Genomic DNA, 12,031 nt, shown 5'->3' with positions numbered 1-12,031 from the left:
TAAAAAAAAACCCACCAATATTAATTTAAATATTATTTTGACAATAGTCAAGTCACACCTTCATATGACAAATCTAGTTCTTTATATATATATATATTAATATTAATTTGTGATGTACAAACCTCTGAATGACCACTCTGAATCACCTTTTAGTGTTACTGCACATAGCATAGAAGCAGCCAAACAGGACAGCTAATGCTGATGAAACATTAGGCAAAAGAACACAGGCGTTGGTGGATGATTGTCTGAAAGCACCTTAACTCTTAAACCTCTGTTCTCTCTCCTGCTGTCTCTGTGATCATAGAGTGTACAACAATGGAACAAAGGCTGGTCTCTAGTTTCAGTAAGAGTTTTTTAGGTGATATACTATAGTTACAGGATATTAGTATAGTATATATACCATATACTACACATATAAAGTACAATGTGTCATTTATCAACGCAAACAAACAACCCTTTTATGTTTATGCTTCTACTTCTGACAGTTTCTAGTTGGTTCTTACGCAATATTATGGTAAAATCTGGAAAGCATTTGCAAAGATAAATTACATTGTTTGCACACTAATGGTGCAACCATCTTGAAAGTTGCCGGTAACTAGTTGCTTGATAAATATTAATAATCAACTTTGAATGCTGCAGGAATGTTGAAACTTAATGTTACTCTGTTAACGATACATATAAGAGGCTGCTGATTTAATGTTGTTGTTTTAATATTAAAAGCAACGTTAGAGTCAAATAACATTGGTTACATTGGTAGTTTCTTCATCTTATTGTTTGTCTGTTTAACTGACACTTACTTGGGCTAATTTAGTTGATGTTACTGCCATTGATGTGACTACCATTAAGACGGCAACCTACAGTCACTTAGAGAAAGTAATACATACTTTCATCTCCCAAGCAACTTCAGCTAATTCAGGAAGCTGCTACGAGAGTCCTGACAAAGTCAGAAAACAGAGTTTAAAATACTGCTGCTTGTCTATAAATGTTTAAATGGCTGAGGCAAAAAATACATATCTGACTGTCTTTTACCATATGAACCCCCTCGACCTCTCAAGTCATCAGGTAGAGGGCTGCTAACTGTTCCCAGAGTGCAAACTAAGCATTAAGAAGCAGAATTTAGTTATTTTGCAACATAGAATGTAACAAACTTACAGGGGACAGTGGACTTGCTCTGACTTTGACCACCCTTAAATCCAGGTTGAAAAATTATATTTTCTGCACTGCCTTTGACTGAACCTCAAATACTTACCATGAACCATCTGGCCTCTTTTCCTATATTTGTGTCTCTGTTCTTGGCTTTTTGATTTCTTTTTTAAAAAAGGTTTTCTTTTGATTTGAATTTTAATGTTTTTACACTGCTGTCGTTTTTATACTGTTATTTCTTTTTTATGTTTTTAATGCATTATGTTAAGCACATTGATTTTTCCTTGAAATGTGCTAAACAAATAAACATGCCTTGCATTTTCAGGTGCAGATGTGATGCATTCTGCCCCAAACACATGTGATACTAACTCTGTTACCTAGATTTTTTTTTTTTTTTTTGTATCATTAAATTTTTCCATTTACATTGTGTTGACAAATGTAATCGCTTTTTCTTTTGTATGAAAGAAGCTACATTTATGAACTGCACTGGAGTAGGATGGAGGTGGTTGGGATGGATGGTGGGCATACAAAAAGCACACGTCTGTGACACTAGAGACCAGAGTGTGGTTTATGCAACAAAAGCACTTAAGGCTAGGGAAAAATGGTAGTGTTGGTTAAATGTAAATAAATATGTTGTGTCTGAAGGGACTGAACTTTTTCCTGCATTCAACCAGACCAGGATCTATACCTAACATTAACTCGGCTAGCTGCTGTGAGTTCCCAAACATAACCATAAAAAACTTGAAAACTGCTGTAGTCAGTACAAGCGGACATTGTTCTGTAAGATCGGATATTTTGGTGGAAAACAAATGTGTTGTCTGTGAACATTTTACTGATACGTTCAGTAACAACATTTGGCAACTTGCCAAATACAGTATTACCAACATTCTTATAGTCCAACTGAAATATAATTTCATTTTTTTCATCTGCCTACTTATCTCTCTGTCAATCACTTGTCCTGTGTTCTTCTTTGAGAAAAAATCTGATACCAAAAGGGAGAATGTATATTTTATAGTTTTTGGTTTCACGATGGCGTCCCCTGGGTTTTGCAATTATTTGGTATTCGTCCACGTAGTCAGAGACCTTATTTGGATACAATCAATCAAATGTTGCATCAAGCATTGAGGTCAGTCTTGTATCACAGGCGGAGCAGACAGTCACATTGAGTTAGACAGCAGCTTGCTTTGCAATACAAGAGCCAAAGACTCTGCACAACAACCTACAATAGCTTTCCTGCTAAAGTGTCCTTCTTATATACCTTAAAAACATAAACATATATCTTGTCCTGCAGCTTAGCTTGTTGAACGAGCAACCAAACAAACATTCACCATGGAAAAGTAACCTGCTACCGTCAGTTTGCAGGCTATATAGCTAATTAGCTGCTCAGCTGCAGGACATTAACCCCCAATTAACAAAGCAAGCGTCTGCGTTGCATTTCAGAGAGATGATCTGCTGCCATGCTACCCCATGTATGTTTGTCTAACAGGTCACACCAGGTGTATTTTTGCCAGACCAGCTCGTGGCTTTGAAATGTGAAATTTATTTGTGAATGTATATAAAATACAGTTATTTAATAATAAGTGACTTAAAAATTCATTTTTTATGTTTCGTTTCATTTGTTACTAACATCATCTTACAAAAAACAGCAAAAATTTGGTTTTATTTTTTTGTAATTTGTGAGAGACAGATAGAGAGAAGAAAAAACAGAGAAAAGAGGGGAGGCAGACAATGTTACTCTGGCCTGTGCTGACACCTGTGATCACCTACGCTCTGGTTTAATGCAGCTAAATTCACTATGTAGTTGTTCTCATTTACATATTTTTAAGTCTCTGTTGTTGGATGTCGAAAACGTATGTCGTTAAATACGATCACGGCTCATAAATAGGCTTCTATGTTAACCAGCAGTCATTTCCAAAGTGGCGTGCTGGCGATAAAATCATTATTTTACTATCACTACATCATCTGACAAAATGAACAAAAGCTACAGGTTAATTACAGAAGCTGTGCTTTGAGATATACACACAGCAAGCAATTTATTAGGAACACCATACTAATACTGGTAATGCCTCCCTTTGCTCTCAAAACAGCCTCAGTTCTTCATGAAACATTCCTTTAAGATTGTGGTCCATGTTGATATGATTGCATCACATCATTTCTGCAGATTTGACAGGTGCACATTCATGCTGCCAATCTCCTGTTCTACCACATCCCAGAGGTGCTCTGTTGGATTCAGATCTGGTGACAGAACTGCCACTCACTACATGATTTTGTTTTTTACACGAATCTGACACTGTTGTGCAACATCTGTCTGGCACCATGGTCAAGGTCACTGAGATTGCATTTTTCCCCCATTTTGATGTTTGATGTGAACATTAACTGAAGCTCCTTACCTGTACCTGCATGATTTTATACATTGCACTACTGCCACATGATTGGCTGATTGAATAATTGCATGAATAAGCAGGTCTACAGGTGTTCCTAATTAGGTACGCAGTGAGTGTATATACGATCTGACATGCATTTATAATGATTCAGAACAAAGGCCTGAAAAAAAATGGGTTGGGCAGTTGTCTGTTTTTTAGTATCATCGTGCCAACATTACCCTCTATTTTGGTCATTTTGTCAGATCATGTAGTGATAATAAAATATGATTCTGCAGACCAAAAAAATTGGTAATTGATGCCAGTTAAGTCAGTATTAATGAGCTGTGATCGAGTGTCACAGAACATATGACAACAGTGACAGAAAAGTATTATAATTGAGAACAACTGTATTGTAAAATGGGGGGATAACTGCAGGGAGGTCCAAACAAGACTATCTCCCTCCCTCCTTCTCTTTGGTGTCAATTTCTGCCTCTGTCTCTACAAACACAAAAAAACTGTTTTCCTGTACATGGGTTAAGACAACATCAGTTACAAATGAAATGCATAATTAAAATTAATTTGAAGTCACCTGCCATGTTTTCAGTCACAGTTCAAAAATTAATTTCATGAAAGCTGGTTTGGCAAAAATATATGGAATAATATACCAGTCAAAAAGGAGTGCTCCAAAACAGAGTTTTGTATTTGTAGTTTTAGTTTTGTAAGCTTATTACAGGATTTTAACAAGGTGATTTTGTAACCTTATATTTTGGTTTCTGCCTCTAAACTGATGTTTGCAGGTTTGCACACTCAGGCTTAAAATATTACTTTCACTAGCTGTGAGGCAAAAAAAGTTTGTGTATTTGTACATGGTCACAGTCTTTTAACAGGTTTACTACATAGTCAAGAGTTGTGAAAAAAATGTCAGCATAACAACTCTGCACTGTGTGGCTGCTGAAGAACAAACACTCTGCTACTGAAACATTTCCAGTTGATACTGAAACAGTGACGGAGCCTCGATTGAGCCAAATTACAGCCAGATCCTGTGGCCATTAGGGGTTAACAGCATGTTCACATACCAGCAAAAGTCATCTGGGTCCAATTAGATGCTTGTGTGCTTCTTACTCTTCAGTACTACTAACAATACACTGTCTGTCTATTACATGTAGGTACAGAGCAAGTTTATATACTTTATCTCTCATTCTCTTCTGTTGAACACCGGTACAGTTTTACTGGTTAAAAACCCAGTGCCAGGCCTGACGAACGTTAATTGGCCTGCCGTGCTACTGTATGGCAAAACAGGACAGTTTTGGTTTTTTTAGCCACAGTGTCTCTCCGCCGTTGCTACGATCTTCTTTGCTTTGCCCTGTATGCTTCTGTCTCTGTCTCTCTTTTCCTAACCCACACCTACAGTAGTCTGCACACATTCAAACACCCTTGGTGCACAGATAGTGTGGTAGCATAACCCAGTTTGCCCCAATGCCATCTTCTTGCCAGAGACACATGTTAGATCATGTCTCTCCCTTTGTCTCTCACTCTCTGTCTTAACCTGGCGGATGAGCCTGCCATCTTTCCTTCTCTCTCTCCCTCTCTCGCTTTCCCTCTCTACACACAAACAGACACACACACACACACACACACACACACACACACACACACACACACACACACACAGACATTCACACATACTGATTCACACACACATCACATGTACTACAGGTCCAATTGTTTGTCTTTGATTGTTTGATAGTATAGTTGCTTGTGCCTATAGTTGTTTGTTGTTGTAGCTGTAGTTGGGTAACCGATGTTTGTTAATTAAGGGTAATATTGATTGTTGCTGTGATACCAGCTGGATTGTGATGGTCACTTATCAAATTGAAGCCTTCACTGTTCACTTCATAAGTGTCGATATCTCCTAGATATCGACACCTATAAGTGAAGACCCATTTGAGAATGTATTTATATTTTGGTTATTGTTCCCTGATGCCAGGGTGTTGCGTAGTTATTAATTCCCATTAATGATTTTATGAATATTTAGAATTATACTAGATTATTATAAATAATCTGCTAAAATAGAACAAACTGCTCCTACCAGTGCACAATAATACATACACCACCATCCCCATCTTCTAGGAATTACATTTACAGTACATACAACTAATTTGCAACATCGAATATGTTTTGAAGGAAACAATGCTGACCAGATTATGTGTTCTATTAAAGTTCAACTGAAATCACAAGCAGTCATCCTTTTTTGTAGTCTAAAATAATGTCAGTGTGTTTCTAAAATGTATTGTAAATAGTTTTGTATTATTAAAGGAAGAAAAAAGGTCTTCAGGGAAATATCAGAAATGTTATTTTTCATCTCAGATGATGGAGGTCTGTGTTTGTTTGAAAGCAGCTGGCAGGCTGTGACAGTGCCGGTGTTCCAGTTTAATTGGTGGTCATGTTGTCTGGGGATCTTTGTTTACTCTTGAGCCTGTCGGAACAAACTCCAGATGTTTAAAGTCACAGACTTGTCCTATCCATGAAAACTCTGGTGGCCAAACACCCACATTTAGTACTCCGCATCATAAAATTTCCTTTTAGATAATATAAACCATTAGTAAGAATTTAAAAATTAAGTAATTACACAAGATTCGAATCCCCTGGTCGAAAGAACGAGTAGTTTTCCTGTAACCTGCCCTACATGGTGAGCTGCAAGCACTGCAAAGATCCTAGCTGTGTTGGAGAGACAGAACAAACTGTCCTATTTTACCACAAAGTAGCACAGCAGTAGCGAACTAGCGTCTGTCAGGCCTGGCACTGGTCTTTTAACTGGTAAAACTGCAGCTCATTGGCTTTGCTTGCATTGGTGAAAGCAATGAAAGCAGCCCACAACATAGGAGAACACAAATCAACTCAAATGCACTAAGCACAATCAAAACAAGCAGCAACCAACCCTCAGTACTCCACAATATTTACAGCAATGACCGGTCCGTTCTGCGGTCCGTTCTTCACAGCAATAGTAATACAGCTTACAAACAATAAAGCTTACAACACACCATTATTAACTAAAGGCTCTGCATAGACACAAGCCTCTCACTTTTAATTGTCTCAGAAAGCAGTTGAAGTGTGTAGGTCCGTCTGGTATGGCTTCTTGCAGTCTTTGGCTGAGCACCAGCAGAGCCATTTGTCTCACCCTTCAGGCGGTAACAGTGAGCTAGTGTCCTCTGGGGCAGTTGGAAAACAGAGGAGTCAACTGGGTTGGGAAAAATAACGCATAACCTGTTTCCTCCTCGACAAAATCTTTTCGTTGTTCTGCAGGCAGTATGAGAGATCAGCTGTTGCTGCGCAGCTATCTCCTTCAGATCTGGAAATCTATGAGTTTAGGACATGCAGCCTAGGTCTAAAGATAAGTTCAAACATATAAAAAAAAGATATTGTTTTAGCAACTAAGGTCACAGTTTCCCTGGAGAGGCTCTTACAGCAACGGTGGCGCACGGGGAAGAGCAAGGAGGAGCTGAGTGGGTCAGCATGGGGCACCCTTGGAGTCTAGTCCAGTGAGAGGCCAGAGTTGAATTCCAGCAAAACTTCTTATATGGGTGATGTGTTTCAACAAAAGGCAGGTGAAAATTCCATTAAAACTCAGAGTCATGCCTCTGAGCTACATGTGGGCATTCTTTTGATCCAAGTACATGGCATACCAACGGTAACAAGCAAAAGAGAAGGTGTAAAAATAGAGCAGATATGATTTACACAAGCTACAAAGAAGATTGTGGTGTAGAGAGAAAAGATGAATTAACTTTTTAACTAAAAGAAACTAAACCACTGTAAAATAAAAATAAAACCTGATTCTTAGAAAGAAAAATCTGTCCCTCTCTCTCCACTGGTTGGGATGCTTGGTGTAACTGCTTGATGTTATTGTGTAACTCCTTCTCCACCATAAGTGTGTGTATGGTTATGTGTTCCTCCCTGCCCACCAGTTCCTTTGCCCTCTTATTGGACAAACAGATCTTGATTTTGGCTACAAGAGAATCAAACATGTTTGCAACCTGTTGTAATTTCTGGGATAGTACACAACAAGATGCAATCTGAAACACTTAAACTAGACAACACTTTATTACGTGTATGAGTGTGAAATCAAGCCAACTTTAGGGTTTTTGTGTCAGACATAAACATTTTGTCTGAGAAAGGTAATCATAGCACAAGGGCTGTTGTCTACACTAGCTCTTAAGAAAAGGTGGTGGTCTTGGTTATATTTGGAAAAACTCAAGCATGTTTGATTTCTTTTTTTGTAACTAAAACTAAAATCTTTCCCTAACCAAAGTTTTTTAGTAACCTAAATTTGACAAAATGGAGGACACGGGAGGCAAACCTTACACTCTGCAATAAGTGTTCTGCACCTTGGACGCTCAACATCAACATTAACTTCCTCCCTATAGTAAAAGCCCTGAGTGGATTGGTAGAAATATTTCCATTGAAGATACTCCAGGCAACTGTGTTTCTTCCGAAACATATTTGGAAAAAAACTTTAAGTAGAATATAAATATAATTTTTAGAAGACAGGGTTGAAATCAGTGGAATATTGTGTTCAAGTTAACTGTACTACACTTTTTCTCCCTTCCTTGATCTTTCTGTCGTTCTTCCTCTTCCTTCATCTCTCGCTGTCTCTCACTCTCTTCCGTTCCCCTACCCTCTGTCAGCTGATGCCAAATAGAATTACAGATTCCAAAGCAGCTTCCATCTGCGGCAGCAGCTTGGGCTGTATCAGGTTCAGTCAAGTGTAATGATGTAACAGTGCAAATATACACTCACAATAAAAAAAACACACTTGCACTTTGGTGAATACTGTATATGCTCAGGAGATGCTGTTTAGTCTCACATGCATTAGGGTCAAGAGTGACTATCTGTTTTTTGTTTCAGGTAGTCCTTGCTACCACACTGAGGCACTCTCCCAACAAGCAGGTTGAGATATGAATTTGTGATGCTTGTTGAGAGTAATAGAGATTCTACGTGTAGCAGCTGTATAAGAAGATAGCTTTAATAAAAAGAAAGTTATTTAAACCCTGTAAACAGCAGCTCACCAGTTGGTCAGTCATTTATAAATCATTGCTGTGCTGCCAAACATTATTCAAAATCAAAGAATTTAAATCCATTTAAATCTAATGGAGATCTCAGATTTTCCAAAGATACCAAATATGTCAGGATGAATTTTGGGGAAATATGTATAAAATGATGAACAATAGAACAGTAGGGTACAATGATTTTTTTGAACCTTAAAGATACTGAATGGGTAACAAAAGAGAGAAACTGAATGCTATGGGGGTGTTTGGGCACTCATATGTCTCAAGCACAGCGTCAAATCAAACATTCGCAGATCTGCTTGTGAGAGGATGTGAAGCCAATGAAACACTCTCCCACTCAGCCTTGACCACCGACTCTTAAATAAGGCTGTTATCTTCCTAGGCCACGTCTCCAACATATATTACCTCCCTTTTCAGACTGCGAGGCCCCCTCTGAGTCCCCCTGAACTAAGGCCTCTATGATAACACAAATCTATCTCTGCATATTTAACCATATACCTCACATGTAACAGTGGTCTTTTAGTGGATTATTTTAAGCAGAAAAGGGTGATGGTCAAATTTGCAAGTATTCTTCCTATGGGACAATTTTTGTGACATTCTGTGAAGGAATAAACTAATTTGCAAAGAAATAATTATAAAATAATAATAATAATAATAATAATAATACAATTTGACAAGATTAGCCTTTTTATAATCATAGCAATTGTAAAGTGCAATTTTGTGGAGGGACACGCAGAAGAGCAGTGTTCAGGATATTCATCTTTACTGAAGCTCCGTATAACACGGATCCTATTGAGATGCCACAGTGTGTTACAGCTGTCATCCACTGCTGTGGATGGGAAGAGTGTCTGACAGTTTCCTATTCACACCAGGCCCTGCTTCCTCCTCTTCCTCCTCTTTATCTCCTCTTGCCTCGCCCTGACTTCCTGTCAAACACAACACCTGACAGCACTGACAGGTTTTGGAGGAGAAATGTTAAGTTATTTCAGAAGTTCTTGATAAAATTGCTTCATTTGTATGTTGGTCTGCAGTGGATCCATGCTGGAGTTTTCATACGCAGAAGTGTTAATGAAGCAGAGGGTAAACCTACTTAAAGCTCTTATCTTTAGAATTTTTATCAGCACCTTTCAAATTACTGTAATGGAAGACATTTTTATTTGCTGAAAAATAAGACGATAGTGGTGGAAATTGGTGCTCTCTGTCACCAGCATAGCACACCCAAATCACAGACTAAACTGTCAGTGGTTGAAATGCATTTTGGGTAATGTAAGCACCAGGTTTCAACCTGAATCGAGAATAAAATAAGTAGTTTAATGAAAAACATAGTCACTCTAGTTCGGTTGCATTGATTTTGATGATTTTTTTAAAGTGTCCATCTCACTAATGCTAAATGAGTGAGTACTCTTATAAGGAAATTTAACCTAATGATTGGCCATTGTTATGGATTGTGCTTTTGGCTCTGCTCAGGATGTGATACTGAATGCAAAGTCGAGGTGGTTGCTGTCAGTACTGTTGATTGTGATTGATCAAGCAGATGTGAGGTCAAATCAGAACAAGGATGCCTACAGTAACCACCATTTAAAACTGCATCTTCATCTACAAGGAAAACCAGTATTTTAACCAGCCATCAGCAGTGCTTTGAGCTACATGCTCACATCAACATGCTATCATGCTCACAATGACAATGTTCACATAATAATGTCTAGCAGGTATAATGTTTACCATCTTAGTTGAAGATTAATGTTGACATTTTACACAAACTTAGGATCTGCTGGTGCAACAAGCTGCATCTTAGTTGCCAACATTTACTAATTAGCAGTAAACAAAGGCTGAGCAGGGTGTCATTATTTTTGGTCATAAACCAAAACATATTGAAACTGATTATCTGTTGTGCACAATGGATGTAGTTGGTCTATGTCCCAGTATACCTCATCAATACTGGTTAGTCATGCTACGTGAATAAGTGCTGTTTTCGTTCCTCTTTCAAAATGAATAGGCGCAAACAGTTTCTATTGCGTCATCAGGGGGGTGTTTACAGGTAGTGTTGCCAACATAGAGCCTTTGTCACGAGTTCTACAGGCTTTCCTTCTGCAGACGCACCTCTCTATGCATCTCATTCAATTGACCACACGGCCTTTGACATAGAAATGAATCAGCTTCTAACTTTCTCTCTGAGTGATCATTTTACAAGTAAATATAGCCAAAATCACAGCACAGCTGTTGTCTTTAACTTATGTGTCTGGTGATTTTGTCAGACTACGTCACAGTTATACAATCAGGATTTTCGCATTGCAGAGCAGCAGCTTGGAAATGGCTTGGAAGTGACTGCTGATTAAGATGTAGTCTTAATGGGTCACATTTCAGTCACTATGTCACCCAACAGAAGAATGTGTAAATGAGAGCACCTTTACTTGGAATTCGGCTGTATTAAAGTACTGTGTATGTGAGCATAGAGAATAGGAGAGAAGTAAACACATTAAGGGCGGTCCAGCCACAAACTAGGTTTTGACCTAGTCTCGTTTATATTGGTACCGCGTTGTGGAGCAGCCTCCGCTATGCATCTAGCTTTTAAATATGAGAGGGGCTTATTGAAGCCAAATTAGGACTTTTTTATGGAACAAGGTAAAAACTCTATAATTAAATCTTCAATGACATTGTTATTTTAGCTATCCTTGTTTTTTTATGTGGAAGTTTATTATTTTTTATTCTTAATTTGTAGTGATGTGTTTTGGATTTTAGGATTGTATTGCTTAGTGTTTATGTTGAATTTCTTGTGCTCCTTTATGTTTCTTCATCCTTTAACATCTTGGGACCATGTTGAAAATAAGTTTTATACATTATATCACATTCTCCTCATACTATAATAATTAGGTTTGTAGTTTCCTCCCTCGGGCATATTTAAAAAAAAAAAAAAAAAAATGTTAGCATAAATAATTGCAAAGTAAATTCTTTGCTGCCAGTAAAATGTCTTGACTCCTGTGCAAGTAGTCTACACTGACCTTTCAGAAAATATGTTTTCATGTGGAAATAATCCTTGCTTTTAAAACTGGTCATTTCCACTAAGCCCCATAAATGTTTATATGAAAAATAATTTTTGTGGTATTTTCTGACATTAATCCCCACTATAAATGCTACAACCCACAGCCCTGAGCTCTACAATTGGAAACCAATGGCCCTCTGAATGTGCTTGCTTTATTTTAATAAAACATTACTGATGGAAAAGTTGATTGATGAATGGCTGGCTGCTGGTTCATTTTTAATAATTATTCAATACCACCATCTTTCCAAAACCTTAAATTATATGTATGCAGTGAAGACCCAAAGTACAGTTAAAGGCAGAAGATTAAATATGAGTTTAAGGAGTTTATTATGTTAGGAAAGCAACAAAAAAAAAACACTGCAGCTAACAGCTACCTAACTACTCTTACTTGGTGTCCATCTATTCATGCTGCTAAAAACAAT

The sequence above is a fragment of the Xiphias gladius genome, chromosome 6 (genome assembly GCF_016859285.1).
Source record: "Xiphias gladius isolate SHS-SW01 ecotype Sanya breed wild chromosome 6, ASM1685928v1, whole genome shotgun sequence".
NCBI classification, from domain to species: Eukaryota; Metazoa; Chordata; class Actinopteri; order Istiophoriformes; family Xiphiidae; genus Xiphias; species Xiphias gladius.
Note: the sequence above shows the minus strand (reverse complement) of the source record.